Below are 18,058 nucleotides of genomic sequence, written 5' to 3'. Positions count from 1 at the left end.
CCCAGCCCAAGGAAGGTAGGAGTCAAGGAGACGAAACTAAAAGAGAAGAGCCTTACACCACAACACTCTCCACAAGGTACACTCAACAAACTTCACCCTAAGCTTTAACCAAGTTACAAAGAGAGCTTCTTAATCCCAACTTTTGCTCCTTAAAAGCTGCTATAAGTTCACTAATTAGAGAGATATGATTTCAGAACAACTGTAATAGTTCAAACTAGATGGCTCTTGCCTTCCCAAGGATATTAATTAAATAAGATATATATAGCTCTAAGTATATGATACGTAAAATATAATACTCTGTAGGATATAGGTAACTGTTAGTAAATTATTTTAATGAACGTCTGTAAGAAATGATGCAATGATTTCCCTAATGTAAGAGCCTGGGGGAGGTAAATCTGTCTTCTAGGATTTCCTCCCGAGAGCTCAGAAATTTAGGTGTTGTTTTAGCTCTCCTACACTCTCTCCACCCAAGCCCGCCTTCCTGTTGGGGATCGGACCTCCCTATTGGCTATCTCATACCTTTAAACTGCCTGCTTTGTGACATCATTCTCCTACATCATCACAAGTGACCAGTGACCACTGAGCAGTAACCAGTGGCCTTTGTACTGGACACATGCGCCATTCAGCTGCAGCCACTCAGACATCCTCTGGTGTTGTCTCCTCATCCCTTGTATCTGCAGTTGATGTTTTCTCTTCTTCTCTGACCAGGCCAGGTAAGAAAAGAAACTTTTTAAAGGTTTTTGTTAGATTTATTTTGCCCCTAAATTTACTAGTATATTCAAAATAACATGGAATAATGAGAGAAAGTATTGAACTAGAAGTCTGGAGACCTAATTTCAGTTTTGACTTTGGCATTTACTATCTGCGTGACTTTGGACAAATCATTGACTCTCTCACAAAGCCTGATATATTCCTTATCTGTTACATTAGGATACTACATTGGTTGATCACTCTGATCCCTTTCTTTTCTAATATTGAGCCATAAAGGGTACCCATGTAGAAAATGAAATCAGAGACTTCTCAAGAGTGTTTCAACAGAAACACAGAAAAGCCAGGTGACATAGAAAACTAGCAATATACAGCAAGATGTTTCATCTCTAATTGTCTGCCACCACTAATATTTTGACTAGTGGAAAAGAGAAAATAGGGAGAGAGGATGGAGAGTACTGGGCTATAGGGAGGCACAGAGTCAAACGTAAGGAAGTTTAGGATTGTTTTCATCAGCACAGGCCAACAGGAACAAAGAGATAGGAAAAAATATAAGAATGAAGAGTGAAAGCAAAGAGGAGCTCTCAAGAAAAATGTAGCTTGCAATGGAATGTTGATGGGAACCAAAGATTTTAAATTAAAGCAGAAACAGCATAGAGTGAATTCTGCTCATATCAGGGCAAAACAAATTTGATTGTAGGAAATCCTTATTTTCACAGACTAAGAGGAAAGTAAGGACAGAACAGGGTATCACCAGGAAAGGCAGCTTACCAGAAAAGTCATACTCAGTTTTTTTTCTTTTATTGCCTCTCTGAATACAGTTGGCTCTTGACAGTTTTGAATATAAACATTTTAGAAATATGTCCTAGAAATGATGCTTCCTATATACAAGAAAACAAAGTGGTTATCTATGGTCTGCTTTTCAATGTTTTATTCTTTCTAATTTTTAACTATGTAGACGTTTTACCAATTAAAAATTTTAAATGGTATCTTCGAAATTTTATCAGAAGGACTATTTCCTTTCTGTGATATGCAGGTTCTAAGGCAAGGTTGTTTTCATCTTTACAGTTCTTTCCTTCCTAACCCAGAGAGTACATTGATCAACAGCCATGGTTCGTTGTTAGATTTTAGCTAGCTAAGGAGAAAAAGAAAAAGTCAAGCACCACATCTCTAATTCCACATTGAGGGAATTCGATGGTTGTCCAGTGGTTAGGACTCAGTGCTTTAACTGCCAGGACCACGTGGTGTGGCCAAAAATAAATTCCATATTTATCTAGAACAATACTGTGGAGTCCTTTCGATGTTCTTACATTAGAAAATCTTTTTCAATTGGATTCCAGTGATGATGGTTTTTTTTAGGTTTTGGGATGTCATCTACTTGGATGTTGAAGAAGATTATAATCTAAGTTCTAGGACAAATACAAAAACCTTCTTGATACTTTTGAAGCTATCTTTCTGCTTACTATATATTTCTATTCTTTGAAATATATATTTCTACCAGGCTTAATACCTGTTACTTGCTGGGTAAAAATATGAATGAGCACAATAATGAAATTATTTTACACTCATTATTTTGCTGTCTGCTTTGTACCAGTTTTTATTGAAATACTTGTCTGCATATATTGTGGCTACCTATACATTCAGATTGATTGAATTTTGTTGCTTTTTATGCCTTTTTACTGATATATCTTCTCTGTCTGTATGTATTAGCTAGGAATTCATTCAAAATCACCTTCTATCGTGTTTTTTGGTTAATAGTATTCACTAAAATACAGTGGGCAAAATTCACTTTCATAATATTGCATGTATGGTACAGAATGTCATTTGTTAGTAAACTCATTATGCTTTGATACTTGCCACATACCCTAGTTTTCACATAACTATGTATTTCTTTTTCATTACATAATATGTTTTTCATGATTTTTCTGTGTCTTTCTAGAACTTATTGTATCTTCCTCCATATAAATCATACACATTATATTAGTTTATTCATGTATTAATTATTACTGCTATTTTTATTGGTGGTGGTGTTATAACCACTTGACCGATGAGTAATCTGAAGTAAGCAGATAACATGTTTCTTTCCAATAGCACTTAAGAAATTCACTTTCAGGTAATCATTTTGAGGTAGGATGAGAAACCAGGCTTGAAGAGTGTAAAAATGACTCTAGATTTACCAGTTGGACTGAGGTATGTGTGAACTCTAGGTAATAGCATGGGAACTGCACAAGCAAAGTGAGACACTGAAGATTACAATGGTAATAGCCGTACTGTTTTCTAACGGACAAAAAAAATGCCTATATTATAAGTTCTATTTCTCCTGCTTTCTGGCAGTATCATGCTCAGAGTAGCATCCTGGCAAGGAAGTCAGGATACTTAGGTTCTTAAACCTGGTAAGGATACTAACATAATGAGAGAACTTGAACAAGTCAACCCGACCTCTCTGAGCCTCAGTTTCCTTCCTCATGAAATGACACTGTGAAAATAGAAGTTCTCTAAGGACCTCCTAGGTCTAAAATGCTTCCAGTCTAGGAAACAGCATAGAAGTCAATACTAGTGTAGGCTGAAGGGAAAGATAGGGCAGGGAGAAGGTTGCTTCCAGCCTAGAGAACAATGTCTGAACCATACCACTTGGGTCTTCTGCCCATCTGTGCCCAACATGGGAGCACAGGCAGTTAATACAGAAGAGTGTATAATACAGAAGAAGAGTGTAAAACTGCTCAGTCCTTACAACAATCATAACGGTCTGATTTTTGGTTTCTCAGTAAGTATTGACATTAGAGGTGTCCTGATAGCAAGAACCTTAAGAAAATGTTGTTCCTCAAACATAGTGAGAATTTATCAATCTCCCTGATTTTTTCATTACCCTCTTGTTCTTACAGAAAATTTTCAAAATCCATCTGTACTTGGAACTCTAAATTCTCTGCAGCACTCTCTTCCTGTGGTGAGCAATGCAACTTCCCTTACAGGAAGTGTCTGCAACTTCTCCAGAGTCTCTGCTCCTGCCGTCAGTTCGGCATCGCCTACTGGTACCTCCTTCCAGACACTCATGTGTAGTGCCTACCTTCACCAACAGTCTAGCACAACTCTGTTATCTGGAGTTACTGACCAGAGCCATATCTCCACTTCAGCAGCTTCTTATCCAGTTGTTCTTGACTGGGACATCACAGGAAGCACTGAAAAGAATTTTTCTTCACTCGGAGACTTTACTCTGGCAGTCACTGACCAGCACACAGCTGCTTCCTCCATGTTTATGGCAGCCCAGTATGATAAAACTGCAGGCACCAATAACATGGTCCCTCTATATCCATCACTTTCTGCCAGGCTTGCTCAGGGAACACCATCTCAAATTCCCAGACATGGGCACAGCCTGTCACTTCCCTACCAGGAAGGAAGGCAGGTATATTACTATAACCAAGGCACATTGGGGTCTTTACTGTGTGGAGAACGTGGCTTCTGCTTGCAATCCTATGGCTCGGTGTCATACACAGGAAGTAGGGCCTCTGTGCAACCAAAAATGGTAATGGTACTAAAGGAGATTCAGCCCACAAATATCCAACCACCAGCTTCCAGCTCTGGAATCTACTACCCTGTGTCTGCTCAACCCATCACAGAAACAAGTTTTTAAAGTGAGTACAAACAGCAAGAAAGTTGAACAATGAGGACAGCATTCCAAAATGGGGACAAATCTGCCGCTGGGAAGTGATGTATAGACAGGTAGAATTTAGATCCTGTGCCTTTAATAACCACTACCTTCGCTCAGGGCTCTCTGGTTTTAGACTCTATATAAGAACACCTAGGGCTTCCCTGGTGGCACAGTGGTTAAGAATCCACCTGACAATGCAGAGGACACGGGTTAGAACCCTGCTCTGCGAAGATAACTCATGCCGTGGAGCAACTAAGCTCATGTGCCACAACTATGAAGCCTGCATTCTAGAGCCCGTGAGCCACAACTACTGAAGCCAATGTGCCTACAGCCTGTGCTCCACAGTAAGAGAAGCCACCACAATGAGAAGCCTGCACACTGCACCCAAGAGTATCCCCCACTAGCTGCAACTAGAGAAAGCCCATGCACAGCAATGAAGACCCAGTGCCACCAAAAAAATACAAACAGAAAATAAATAAGTTCAAAAAATAAATACATAAATTTTAAAAGAAGAACACCTAATTCAGGTGGGAAAGTGGGAGGGACACTCTGAAGGTCATCTATGCTACATGTACAAGAACCTTGAGTGCATACAAATAGGTACCACATTTTTCACTGCTGTAGCCGATCATTCCCCCTGTACTACCACACTGTATCACTCCCTCCCCTGATCTACTTCTAGAGTCTCTTTGGAAGGTGTTTCAGAACTCTCGTTATTCACTCCCTTAATTTATACCAGGATTTAAGACCTTGTGGTCCGAGATCCTGCCCAGAGGAAGCAGGCTAAGACTATGCCTTTGTTTATACATTTCATCATGAAGGGCTCTACTCCCTCTCCTAGTTCATGGTGTGAAGAGTTCTTAGCCTCTCAGGAAAGTGGAGAGAATTGAAAGGACTCCATATGAGAATCCCGGTCTTTGTAAAACATTTCATTTTTTAAAATTAAGACTCATTTTTTCTTTGACTCATAACAATCCTATGAAGTACAAAGAAAGCCAAGAATCAGTGACATGAAATGATCACCACTAAGAATTACAACAGTCACCGCTTATCTTGTAGCATAGGGCACTGTCCATGATCCTTAAGAAGAGTTAGTAGAAATGCCTTGTCCATCTTCCCCCAAAACATCAGCACAGCAATCATGAACCTTGAAAGGTACATGATTGCTGTGTTGGTGTTTAGAGGGAGCATCTCACTTACCAGTGACTGTCTTCCACCTTGATTCCTTTGTAGGGATGGAGACTTCCCTGGTGATGAAAAACTCCCTGGGATTGCTGCCTCCAAGCCAGACATTTTGTGTGACACAAACTCAAGAACTCCCCAAGTCCTGCAGGAGCAGAAATATTCAGATACTTGAGAGTAACCCACCACCTGAACTTGGGGACATTTCAGGGACAGCTCCAGTCCAGAGTGCCAGTAGTCTCCTGGCCCTGCCTCCAGCTCCAATCCAGGGACAAATAGAGAGTACGAACTTGGAGGATATTAAAAACCAAGCTTTCAAAGCCTCTGGATGCCTACCAATCCCAAGAGAAAACAAAGACCCTCCACTACTCCCTTTAGAAATCCCTGATATTCACCAGCTGCTGGCCTGCACTAATCCCCTTAGCCAAGAAGAGCAGCTTGGTTCTGAAAGTGCTGATCTGGGAAAGAACAGCCTGAGTCTTGAGGACCTAGGGACACCTGAAAATGGGGTGGAATCTAGCAGTGGTTTTGCAGACATTACTACATTGGTGGAGGATATTCACCGTCCCCAGCTCTTTAATTCTTTGAAGGATCTTGATCAATCCAAAGGTCCCAACATGATCAAAGCCAAAGACAACAGAGCCATTAAGGTGAATCAGGTGCAGGAAAAGCCAAGTGTCATAAAGGTTCCCTCTGATCAACCCAGGAAGAAAAAACGTAAAGCCTCTGAGCCTATCAGTGGTGCTCCCAAGGCCAAAATCCAGCCAAAGAATCCAGATTGCCTGTTAGGGAGAGAAGTGGCTCTATGCAATGCTGCAGTCAGTGACAGAGCTCCTGTGAACACGACGAAGGATTCGAAAGGCAAACCTCAGAAAGCTGCATCCGGAAAGATCAGCAAAACGAAGAGCCATGGGCAGGAAAATACCAAAAGGACCAGAGGAAGAAACAAGGTAGAAGAGAATAAGCAGTCAGGAAAAAAAGTCAAGGCAGAAGAGGAGTCAACAATTCCCCAGACGAAGCGAAAGCAACACCAAATTGAGCTTATCCAAGAGAGCTTTAAAAAGCCTCGAACCTCCCTAGACATGCACATGCTGGAGTCTGTGAAGGTTTTACATGCACTGTGGAAGAAGAATGATAAGAGAACTGGGCTCTCATCCTGTCAGGTCTTGGGAAATTCAAGCAACCCTAAACACCCCTAGCCACCCACAGCTATCCACCCATTGTGGAATATCCCACGTGAGGGTAAGGGTCCTGAGAAAACTCAAGTCAAAACCCAGAAACCAGACAGCAGTGCTGAAAAAGAGTGTCCATCTCCATCCCAGTATGAGCTGCTGCCTCCTGGGAAGGTCAAAGTTGATACCTCAGCCTTTTTCTGCCTGGGAAATGCCTCAAGCTCGACCTGCTCCTCAGAGGCCACAGTCTCTGGCCTCACATCAGCCTACTGTTGCTGACCGTGCCCACCCTGCTTCTACTAACTCAGCTCAACCTGTTGCAGTCAGTTATTCCCAGCCAGCTCCTGCCTCTTTGCCAGGTCCTGCCAAATCAGCTCAGCCAACTGTGACCAACCCAACCCAACCGGGTTGGACCGACCATACCCAACCTAGTGTCCCTCAGTCTGCTGCTCCTAGGCCTGCACCCTACAAAAATTCATCTTGCACTTCTCTCCAGCGGGAGCCTGTTCCCCCTGCTGTGACTAAGCACCAGTCTCCAGCCAAGCTCCAAATCCCATTTCTACTCCAAGACTTCAGCAAGCAGCCAATTCCATGGAGGGAACACAATGTTCCTGAGACAGCAATGTCAAAGCCCATCGAACAAGAGCAGAGGCCAGAGCGGGAGGCCATGAAGAGGCGGGCCCAACAACAACGTGAGAATGCTGCCAAATACACCTCTTTGGTGAAACTGCAATTTTTCATTGAGAGGGAAAAAGAAATGGAAATTGCTGACTACTACGTATATTTAAAGTAACAGCTGCTAGGATTGTTGGTGCCACCTTGGGGACCAGCTGTTTTTCCATATGTATATAAGATAGGTATAAATGTATTTATATTGGTATATTTTAAAACAATAAAACTGAATAAATAAATGTAATAGAATTAATAGATGAGTAATAATTCTTTTGAATTTTGAGATACTGCTAACTGTGGCATGTTTTTTTTTTGTTGTTGTTTTGTTTTGTTTTTGATGGGGTTGGAATCAAAGTCTGCATGAGAAAGGAAGGACTGAAAGTTGGATGGGAGAATGAAGGAAACGGGTAAAAACTGAGGAAAGAGGAAGGAACATGGCCCAGGTCTAGGAAGGCCAAAAGAGATTTATGGATTTATGAAAGGAAGCAGGAGTGAGGATGAAATTGCAGAAGTATAAAGCAGGGTCAGAGGTCAGGGTTGAAAAAACCATATTTGAGTAGAGTTGAAGATGACAGAAGGTGACTCTAGGTTTACTAGGAGAAATAGAAAAGGGCTCTTGGGGAGGTTGGCCTTAAGTCTCACAACCACCAGATAGGTATTTAAGAAAACAAGAGGTTCAGGACACATCTCTGAAAGATTTGAGTTGCCTTATTCAGGTGTGATTATAGTGGGGGGATAGTGAAATCTACCAGAGAGGTGGCTAGGGCTCAGAGTTATCCTAGGGGCAGCTGACGACAGGGGCAGAGCCAAGGGAGCTGCTGCATCAGGAGGTCACGAACAGGGCCTGGTATGTAAATCACCATGTACTCAACACCTGAGCACTAGGGCAGCTAATGCACTACTCAGTTAATCCTGGCAACGACAGGCAAGGCCAGTATTCCTGTGCCACTTCACTTAGAGAGGTGAATATAATCATCAAAATCTAGATGGCGCAAATTACCTGGTTTCTTTAAAAATGAAATTCAAGGAGAAAAAAATCGTGAGAGAGACATGGAGGGAGAACCTAGAGATTAAATAAGACTTCAGAGACCTAACTATCAACGGCAAAGTATGGATCTTATTTGGATCTAATTGATAATTCTTAAAAACAATTTTTTATGACATTTAGGAGACAACTGCAAATTTGAGCACTCACTGGGTATTTACTATTAAAAAATGATCTTAAGGAATAGAAGTCCTATATTTTAAATATACATACCAAAAATATATAGCTGGGGCTTCCCTGGTGGCGCAGTGGTTGAGAATCTGCCTGCAAGTGCAGGGGAAACAGGTTTGAGACCTGGTCTGGGAAGACCCCACATGCCGCGGAGCAACTAGGCCCGTGAGCCACAACTACTGAGCCTGCACGTCTGGAGCCTGTGATCCACAACAAGAGAGGCCGCGATTGTGAGAGGCCCGTACACTGCGATGAGGAGTGGTCCCTGTTTACCGCCACTAGAGAAAGCCCTCGCACAGAAAAGAAGACCTAACACAGCCAAAAAAGTAAATAAATTAATTAAATAAAAACGTATAGGTGTAATTACATGTTGTCTCGGAGCTGCTTCAAGATAATATGGAATGGGGTGAAACAGGTGGGGGTATAGATAAAACATGACAGCCATCAGTTGGTAAATATTAAAGCTGGATGAGTTCATGGGTATACAAGGAACACTCACAGTATTTTGTATACTTTTGTATATGTTTAAAATTTGTGATAATTGTTTAAAAACAAGACGAAACTGCAGAAAACAGTTTGGCAGTTTCTCAAAAGTTAAACGTACAGCTACCATATGATTCAACAACTCTGCTACTACCTACACTGCACATCTGAAAGAACTGAAAGCAGGTTTTTGAGTAAATATTTGTACAGCAATGATCATAGCAGCATGATTCACAATAGCTACAAGGCGGAAACAACCCAAGTGTCAATCAACTGATGAATAACAAAATATGGTATATACACACAGTGGGATTTATTAAGCCAAAAAAGGAATGGCATTTTATTACATGCTATAACATGGATGCACCTTGAAAACACTAGGTTTAGTGAAATAAGCCAGACATAGAAACATAAATATTGTAGATTCCACTTACATGAGGTACCTAGAATAGGCAAATTCATAGAGACAGAAAATAGAATAGAGGTTTCTAAGAGCTGGTGGGTGGGATGATTGGGTTGTTACTATTTGATGGTTACAGAGTTTTTGTTGAGGATGAAGAAAAAGTTTTGGGTTCAGACTGTGGTGTTGATAGTTACACAACACTGTGACTGTATTTAATGCCACTGAACTGCATACTTATAAATGGTTAAAATAAATATGATTTATGTATATTTTACCACAATAAAAAAAGAGGAATAACTGAGTTGAAATTTCAATTCTTCCTTGTCTAAGAGTCAGTTTCATCGTCTGTAAAATTAGTAATTGTAGTTGCCTATCCTCTGAGCTTAGTGCAGAGTAAGCACTCAGTAGGAGATATCAGTACTACTTCCACTTCAACAGCAAAGGATTGTTGTGAAGATTAACAAAGTCAATGGAAATGAAAGAAATTTCTAAATGGCAAACTGCTATACAAATATTAACAAACATTAGGTGTTACTGTCTCCCAAGGCCATGGAACAGGTCAGAAGAAGGATAATTCTTTTGCACTGGTATGTCCTACATGGGCCAAGAGAATATATGGGTTTCTGTACTATATCAGAAGGTATTAGAAAAAGAAAGCATAAAACTTAGAGAACAATTGTCTTTTACCCCGATGCTTAAACATGCTCAGGCAACTGCTTAAAATAAGTGCTAAAGACATAATGGACATACCCTTTCTTTCCTTTTAGGCTACTACTATTCTTACTAAAAGTTTACTTCATTTTCAAAATATAGAACATGGAAGCTTATAGAATTTCTTAAGCATATCTAGAGCCTACTGTCAAATACTATAGTTCAATTCATATCTTTAATCTCATTTTGAAACAGCAATTACAAATGTGTATTTAAGGAAACCACTAGCTTCCCTTTTTGAACCCATGAAATGAGGCCAGGATTCACCTTAGCATAAGCTGATAACTACTGAATTACTATGAATTATTACAGTATCAGAAAGAAGGTCATTTTCAATTACAGGTTCCATTTACCTCTGGCTTATAATAGCGGCGAGTATATGTTAAGTCAATAATCAGCTAAAGTTCTTCATTGCGTTATTGGAGTCTGTTAAAAAAGATCCAAGGGGGAAAAACATTCTTCTGGAGCATGATCCTTTTCAAAACTCTGTCAGAAAAAATAAAATACGAAAGAACATGTGTTTAAAATCCTTTATTATGTTATCAATTTATTCAAACCCTGTGATGCTAACATATGAGATTCAAAGTAAAGTTTCTTCCTCTGCAGTTTACAAGCGGTATTATGATCCTTTCTTCCAGAGAGATTAGACGGAAGAAAATAAGCTCACTTCTATATATTTATTTCTATGTTTGTTTATTTCATCTTGGTCTCCTAACCAGACTGTAAACTCCCAGAATGCAGGGACTACATCAATTTTGCCTACCGCTGTACTGTCAGCTCCAAGCAGAGTGCCTGTAAATAGACACATAAATAAATACTTCTTGAATATCTACCTATATCAAGGATGGTTTTCACTGCTAAATATTCTTTTATGTATTTGGCTTATTTATGTACTCTGTTCGATTGATATGTTTGGTTATTCAAGTGCCAGCAACACACTTTTCTTTTTAAATTAGTAGACTAATTTTAGAGCAGTTTGAGATTCACAGCAAAACTGAGCAAAATGTACACAGTTCCCACTTATACCCTCTCTCCATCAAACCACACAGCCTTCCCCATTATCAACATGCCATACCAGTGTGCTTCCTTTGTGAGAATTCGTGAACCAACACTAACACATCATTATCAATCAAAGTCCATAGTTTATTGCATTCATGGTACAAGTAACTGACTATTTCTTTATTTCTAGTATAGTCATCCGCAAACATTTACATACGAGATACATATTACTTTCTAATAAATTACTTTATTCTTCATTTATACTTAGGCATTCCATTGTTTTTTATTTTAAATTAAGTTCAAAAGTAGGTTGTATTTATCTATGAATTCCATTTCTGGATAGTAAAGGAGGTATTAAAAAGTATTTGCTATAAAAATGGAAAATGGAGTAAGACGGAGATGAGAGCCAGGGCTCTATATGGTGAATTCAGATTTCTGGAAGAATACGGTATTAAGTTTTGCTTACCTTTTTTAAAGGTACTTTGAAAGCAATGAAACGAGTCCCAGGCATCTGCTGTCCAAATGGCAGATAGTCTTTCCAACTATTAATATATTTTTTGTTAGGAAACTTTTGTGAGGCTGTCTCCCTACATAGGATGAATGCGCCTTGAAAATGGAAATCATATCCATCTATAGTAGGTTCCTCTTCTTTCTGCTTTGCATTTTGCTGCTCCACTTATTCAACCCCGCCTTGTAATAAGCTACACTTCCCTTGTTCCTGTTCTCCCATCTTGAAAACAGATAAGAGGCAACAAAACAATGCAATGGTCTCAATAAATAAGGGTTATCTAAAACCAAAGATGGCCAGAACTTCTGTATCCCTGATAAAACCTAGCCTGGTGTTGACTACTAAGGTATCATTAATACATGAATGTTGACTGAAATAGTTTGAACTCAATTCTTCCACTTCACTATTTACTTTTAGTCCTCATACAAAACCTGATAATAAAATTCCTTAATGCTAGGAATCACGGTGAAAAATAATATCTGAACTGACTTTTGTAAGATGAGTTAGAACTAACGTTAATTCAGTGTATCTGAAGCATAGAAAGTTAGGGCAATAGTGGCACAAGATGGGGCTAGAGAAGCAGAGAGGATTCTAGACCACGCAGAGTGTTAAAGGCCAACAGTTTGTTTTCTATTCTCAAAACAATGTTTTTTGAGGAAGTTTATGAGCAATGTTCCAACTTGCTTTTAAGATTTCTTGTGTGAAGAATGGATTGGAAGGAAACAAGAAATATGGACACTACTTAGGACCTAATTGCAACAGACAGGCAAGTTCAGTATTAGGATGTTGAGGAAGAGGTGATAGATGCAAAAGAAATTCAGGAGATAAACTGAATCGGGCTTAATGGGGTATGAGATGGAGAAAAGGAAGGTCTTAGGGAATTAAGGGGCTTACTGCACACATGAGCAAAGTCTCAAAATTAATCATTTGAATGTACAGAGGTAGATCTCTCAAATGACACCGCTTAGGAAGCAACAGTACGCCCTTTATAATTCCTAGAGACAACACAAATCAACTGTTTTCAATGGAAAATTTGACACTGCCCATGTGTTTTTTCACTCAATCTTAGTTCCAGTTCATCTTAGTCACATTTTCTGTGCCAAAACGACACAGCTTGAGGAATTGAAGGGGATTCCATTTCGGTAATTAAGAAGTGTCCCCAACACTCACAGTCCTATATTAAAAAGTAGTCCCTCTGCATTTTACCCGAGGAGCAATGGCCAGAGCCTCCCTTTTAAAACGATGGGGGGAAAACAGAACACACACACTGTCCCTTTCAGCTACTGTGAACTGAGCCGCGAGACGACCAATACCCCCTAGCACAGCGCGGACAGGGCAGCACGCGGGGGCAACAGTCACAGGAGAGAGCAAAGGAGACGAAGCCCAGGCCCAGGGGCTCTGAGCTCCACCAGCAACACCCAGCGGTCAAGGCGTATTACCTTTCCGGGATGTGCTTTCCGCCCTTCCTCCTGGCCGACGAACGTCCGGAAAAGCCGCGACGCTGACCCCAGCGCCCACGGGCATGATGCCACTGCCACATGATGCCATGTGACCCCCAAGGTGCCGCCCACCGAACGCCAAGACTGCCAAAGTCGCCAACCCGGCGCCTCCGGTGCCAGCACAAGGCCCCCGAACAACAAGCGCCTAGGCATAAGCCCACGCATCGCGCGGACCTCTTTCTACTACGCATGCGCCACCGCGCGTCGAGATGACGTCATCACGCAGGCGGATTAACGCGCTTGATTAGTAAAGAGAATTCTGATAGCTGCAATTTCCCTCCTTTGCTGGAATGTGGTAAAATATAGATAAATCATATTTATTTTAACCATTTATAAATATGCAGTTCAGTGGCGTTAAATACAGTCACAGTGCTGTGTAACCACCACCACTGTCTATAACCAAAAATTTTCATCATCCTCAACAAAAACTCTGTAACCATCAAAGAGTAACAACCCCAATTTCCCTCCCACCAGCCCTTAGTAACCTCTATTCTATTTTCTGTCTCTGTGAATTTGCCTATTCTAGGTACTTTGTGTAAGTGGAATGTACAATATTTGTCCTTCTGTGTCTGCCTCTTTCACTAAACATCGTGTTTTCAACGTTCATCCATGTTATAGCACGTAACGAAATGCCATTTCTTTTTTGGCTTCATAAATCCCATTGTGTGTATATACCATTGTTTCTTCTTCAACGGTTGATTGACACTTGGGTTTTTTCCACCTTGTAGGTATTGTGAATCATGCTGCTATGATCATTGCTGTACAAATATTTGTTCAAATCCCTGCTTTCAGTTCTTTTAGATGAGCAGTGGAGGTAGTAGCAGAGTTTTTGGATCATATGGTAGCTGGACGTTTAAGCTTTGAGAAACTGCCAAACTGTTTTCTACAGTTTTGCCTTGTTTTTAAACAATTAGCACAAATTTTAAACATATACAAAAGTATAAAAATACTGTGAGTGTTCCTTGTATACCCATGAACTCATCCAGCTTTATTATTTACCAATTGATGGCTGTCATGTTTTATCTATACCCCCACCTGTTTCACCCCATTCCATATTATCTTGAAGCAGTTCTGAGAAAACATGTAATTACACCTGTAGGTTTTTGGTATGTATATTTAAAGTATAGGACTTTTATTCCTTAATATCATTTTTAATAATAAATACCCAGTGAGTGCTCAAATTTGCAGTTGTCTCCTAAATGTCATAAAAAATTGTTTTTAAGAATTTTGAATTAGATCCAAGTAAGGTCCACACTTTGCCGTTGATTGTTAGGTCTCTGAAGTCCTGTTTAATCTCTAGGTTCTCCCTCCATGTCTCTCTCACTTTTTTTCCTCCTTGAATTTTATCTTTAAAGAAACCAGGTAATTTGCCCCATCTAGATTTTGATGATTACATTCACCTCTCTAAGTGAAGTGGCACAGGAATACTGGCCTTGCCTGTCGTTGCCAGGATTAACTGAATAGTGCATTAGCTGCCCTGGTGCTCAGGTGTTGAGTACATGGTAATTTACATACCAGGCCCTATTCGTGGGCCTCCTGATGCAGCAGTTCCCTTGGCTCTGCCCCTGTCATCAGCTGCCCCTAGGATAACTCTGAGCCCTAGCCACCTCTCTGGTAGATTTCACTATCCCCCCACTATAATCACACCTGAATAAGGCAACTCAAACCTTTCAGAGATGTGTCCTGAACCTCTTGTTTTCTTAAATACCTATCTGGTGGTTGTGAGACTTAAGGCCAACCTCCCCAAGAAAATTTTTCTATTTCTCCTAGTAAACCTAGAGTCACCTTCTGTCATCTTCAACTCTACTCATATTTGGTTCTTTCACCCTGATCTCTGACCCTGCTTTATACTTCTGCCATTTCATCCTCACTCCTGCTTCCTTTCATAAATCCATAAATCTCTTTTGGCCTTCCTAGCCCTGGGCCAAGTTCCTAACTCTTTCCTCAGTTTTTACACGTTTCCTTCATTCTCCCATCCAACTTTCAGTCCTTCCTTTCTCATGCAGACTTTGATTCCAACCCCATCAAAAACAAAACAAAACAAAAGAAAAAAACACACCACAGTTAGCAGCATCTCAAAATTCAAAAGGTTTATTACTCATCTATTAATTCTATTATATTTTTATTCAGTTTTATAGTTTTAAAGTATACCAATATAAATAAATTTATGCCTATCTTATCTATATATGGAAGAACAGCTGGTCCCCAATGTGGCACCAACAATCCTAGCAGCTCTTATTTTAAATATATGTAGTGGTCAGCAATTTCCATTTCTTTTTCCCTCTCAATGAAAAATTGCAGTTTCACCAAAGAGGTGCATTTGGCAGCATTCTCATGTTGTAGTTGGGCCCACCTCTTCATGGCCTCCCGCTCTGGCCTGTGCTCTTGTTTGATGGGCTTTGACATTGCTGTCTCAGGAACATTGCGTTCCCTCCATGGAATTGGTTACTTGCTGAAGTCTTGGAGTAGAAATGGGGTTTGGAACTTGGCTGGAGACTGGTGCTTAGTCACAGCAGGGGGAACAGACTCCCGCTGGAGAGAAGTGCAAGATGAATTTTTGTAGGGTGCAGGCCTAGGAGCAGCAGACTGAGGGACACTAGGCTGGGTATGGTCGGTCCAACCTGGTTGGGTTGGGTTGGTCACAGTTGGCTGAGCTGGTTTGGCAGGACCTGGCAAAGAGGCAGGAGCTGGCTGGGAATAACTGACTGCAGCAGGTTGAGCTGAGTTAGTAGAAGCAGGGTGGGCACGGTCAGCAACAGCAGGCTGATGTGAGGCCAGAGACTGTGGCCGCCGATGAGCAGGTCAAGCTTGAGGCTTTTCCAGGCAGAAAAAGGCAGAGTTATCAACTTGACCTTCCCAGGAGGCAGCAGATCATACTGGGATGGAGAGAGACACTCTTTTTCAGCACTGCTTCCGGTTTCTGGGCTTCGACTTGAGTTTTCTCAGAACCCTTACCCTCACGTGGGGTATTCCGCTATGGCTGGATGCTTGGGGTGGCTGGAGGTCTTTAGTGTTGCTTGAATTTCCCACACCCGAAAAGAAGAGAGACCAGTTTTCTTATCATTCTTCTTCCCCAGTGCATGAAAAACTTTCACAGGTTCCAGCATGCGCATGCCTAGGGAGTTTCGAGGCTTTTTAATGTTCTCTTGGATAAGCTCAATTTGGTGTTGCTTTCGCTTTGTCTGGGGAATTGTTGACTTCTCTTCTGCCTTGACTTTATTCCCTGACTGCTTATTCTCTTCAGCCTTCTTCCTTCCTCTGGTGCTTTTGGTCTTTTCCTGCCCATGGCTCTTTGTTTTGCTGATCTTTCTGGATGCAGCTTTCTGAGGTTTGCCTTTAGAATCCTTGGCCGTGTTCACAGGAGCCCAGTCACTGACTGCAGCATTGCATAGAACCACTTCTCTCCCTAACAGGCAATCTGGATTCTTTGGCTGGATTTTGGCCTTGGGAGCACCACTGATTGGTTCAGAGGCTTTATGGTTGTTCTTCCTAGTTTGATCAGAGGGAAACTTTATGACACTTGGCTTTTCCTGCACCTTATTCGCCTTAGTGGCTCTGTTGTCTTTGGCTTTGATCACGTTGGGACCTTTCTGTTGATCAAGATCTTTCAAAGAATTAAAGAGCTGGGGAAGGTGAGTACCCTCCGCCAGTGTAGTAATATCTGGAAAACCACTGCTAGATTCCACCCCATTTTCAGGTGTCCCTAGGTCCTCAAGACTCAGGCTGTTCTTTCCCAGTTCAGCATTTTCAGATCCAGGCTGCTCCTTTGGCTGAGGGGATCAGTGCAGGCGAGGATCTGGTGAATATCAGGGATTTCTTGAAAACTTGTTTCTGTGATGGGTTGAGCAGACACAGGGTAGTAGATTCCAGAGCTGGAAGCTGGTGGTTGGATATTTGTGAGCTGAATCTCCTTTAGTACCATTACCATTTCTGGTTGCACAGAGACCCTACTTACTCTGTATGACACAGAGCCATAGGATTGCAAGCAGGAGCCAAGTTCTCCATACAGTAAAGACCCCAATGTGCCTTGGTTATAGTAATATACCTCACTTCCTTCTTGGTAGGGAAGTGACAGGCTGTGCCCATGTCTGGGAATTTGAGATGGTGTTCCCTGAGCAAGCCTGGCAGAAAGTGATGGATATAGAGGGACCATGTTATTGGTGCCTGCAGTTTTATCATACTGGGCTGCCATAAACATGGAGGAAGCAGCTGTGTGCTGGTCAGTGACTGCCAGAGTAAAGTCCACGAGTGAAGAAGAATTCTTTTCAGTGCTTCCTGTGATGTCCCAGTCAAGAACACCTGGATAGGAAGCAGCTGAAGTGGAGATATGGCTCTGGTCAGTAACTCCAGATAACAGAGTTCTGCTAGACTGTTGGTGAAGGTAGGCGCTACACATGAGTGTCTGGAAGGAGGTACCAGTAGGTGATGCCAAACTGACGGCAGGAGCAGAGACTCTGGAGAAGCTGCAGACACTTCCTGTAAGGGAAGTTGCATTGCTCACCACAGGAAGAGAGTGCTGCAGAGAATTTAGAGTTCCAAGTACAGATGGATTTTGGAAATTTTCTGTAAGAACAAGAGGGTAATGAAAAAATCAAGGAGATTGATAAATTCTTACTATGTTTGAGGAACAACATTTTCTTAAGGTTCTTGCTATCAGGACACCTCTAATGTCAATACTTACTGAGAAACCAAAAATCAGACCGTTATGATTGTTGTAAGGACTGAGCAGTTTTACACTCTTCTGTATTAACTGCCTGTGCTCCCATGTTGGGCACAGATGGGCAGAAGACCCAAGTGGTATGGTTCAGACATTGTTCTCTAGGCTGGAAGCAACTTTCTCCCTGCCCTATCTTTCCCTT

General features: G+C 41.4%; 3 pseudogenes; 2 read left to right on the top strand and 1 right to left on the bottom strand.

The window, feature by feature from the left end:
- The first annotated feature begins 3,589 nt into the window (after window positions 1-3,589).
- Window positions 3,590-4,699, top strand: LOC149747630 (uncharacterized protein C2orf78 pseudogene; annotated as a pseudogene).
- A 789-nt stretch (window positions 4,700-5,488) lies between these two features.
- On the top strand, window positions 5,489-7,603 carry LOC111171207 (uncharacterized protein C2orf78 pseudogene; annotated as a pseudogene).
- Window positions 7,604-15,434: 7,831 nt separating this feature from the next.
- LOC111171417 (uncharacterized protein C2orf78 pseudogene) lies at window positions 15,435-17,772 on the bottom strand (annotated as a pseudogene).
- Between the last annotated feature and the right edge of the window lie 286 nt (window positions 17,773-18,058).

This window comes from Delphinapterus leucas, chromosome 14 (genome assembly GCF_059928025.1).
Source record: "Delphinapterus leucas isolate spDelLeu-1000000601 "Yukka" chromosome 14, BTC_Dleu_Yukka2, whole genome shotgun sequence".
Lineage (NCBI taxonomy): Eukaryota > Metazoa > Chordata > Mammalia > Artiodactyla > Monodontidae > Delphinapterus > Delphinapterus leucas.
The sequence above is the reverse complement of the archived record's forward strand: the minus strand, read 5'-3'. Positions and strand labels throughout refer to the sequence as shown.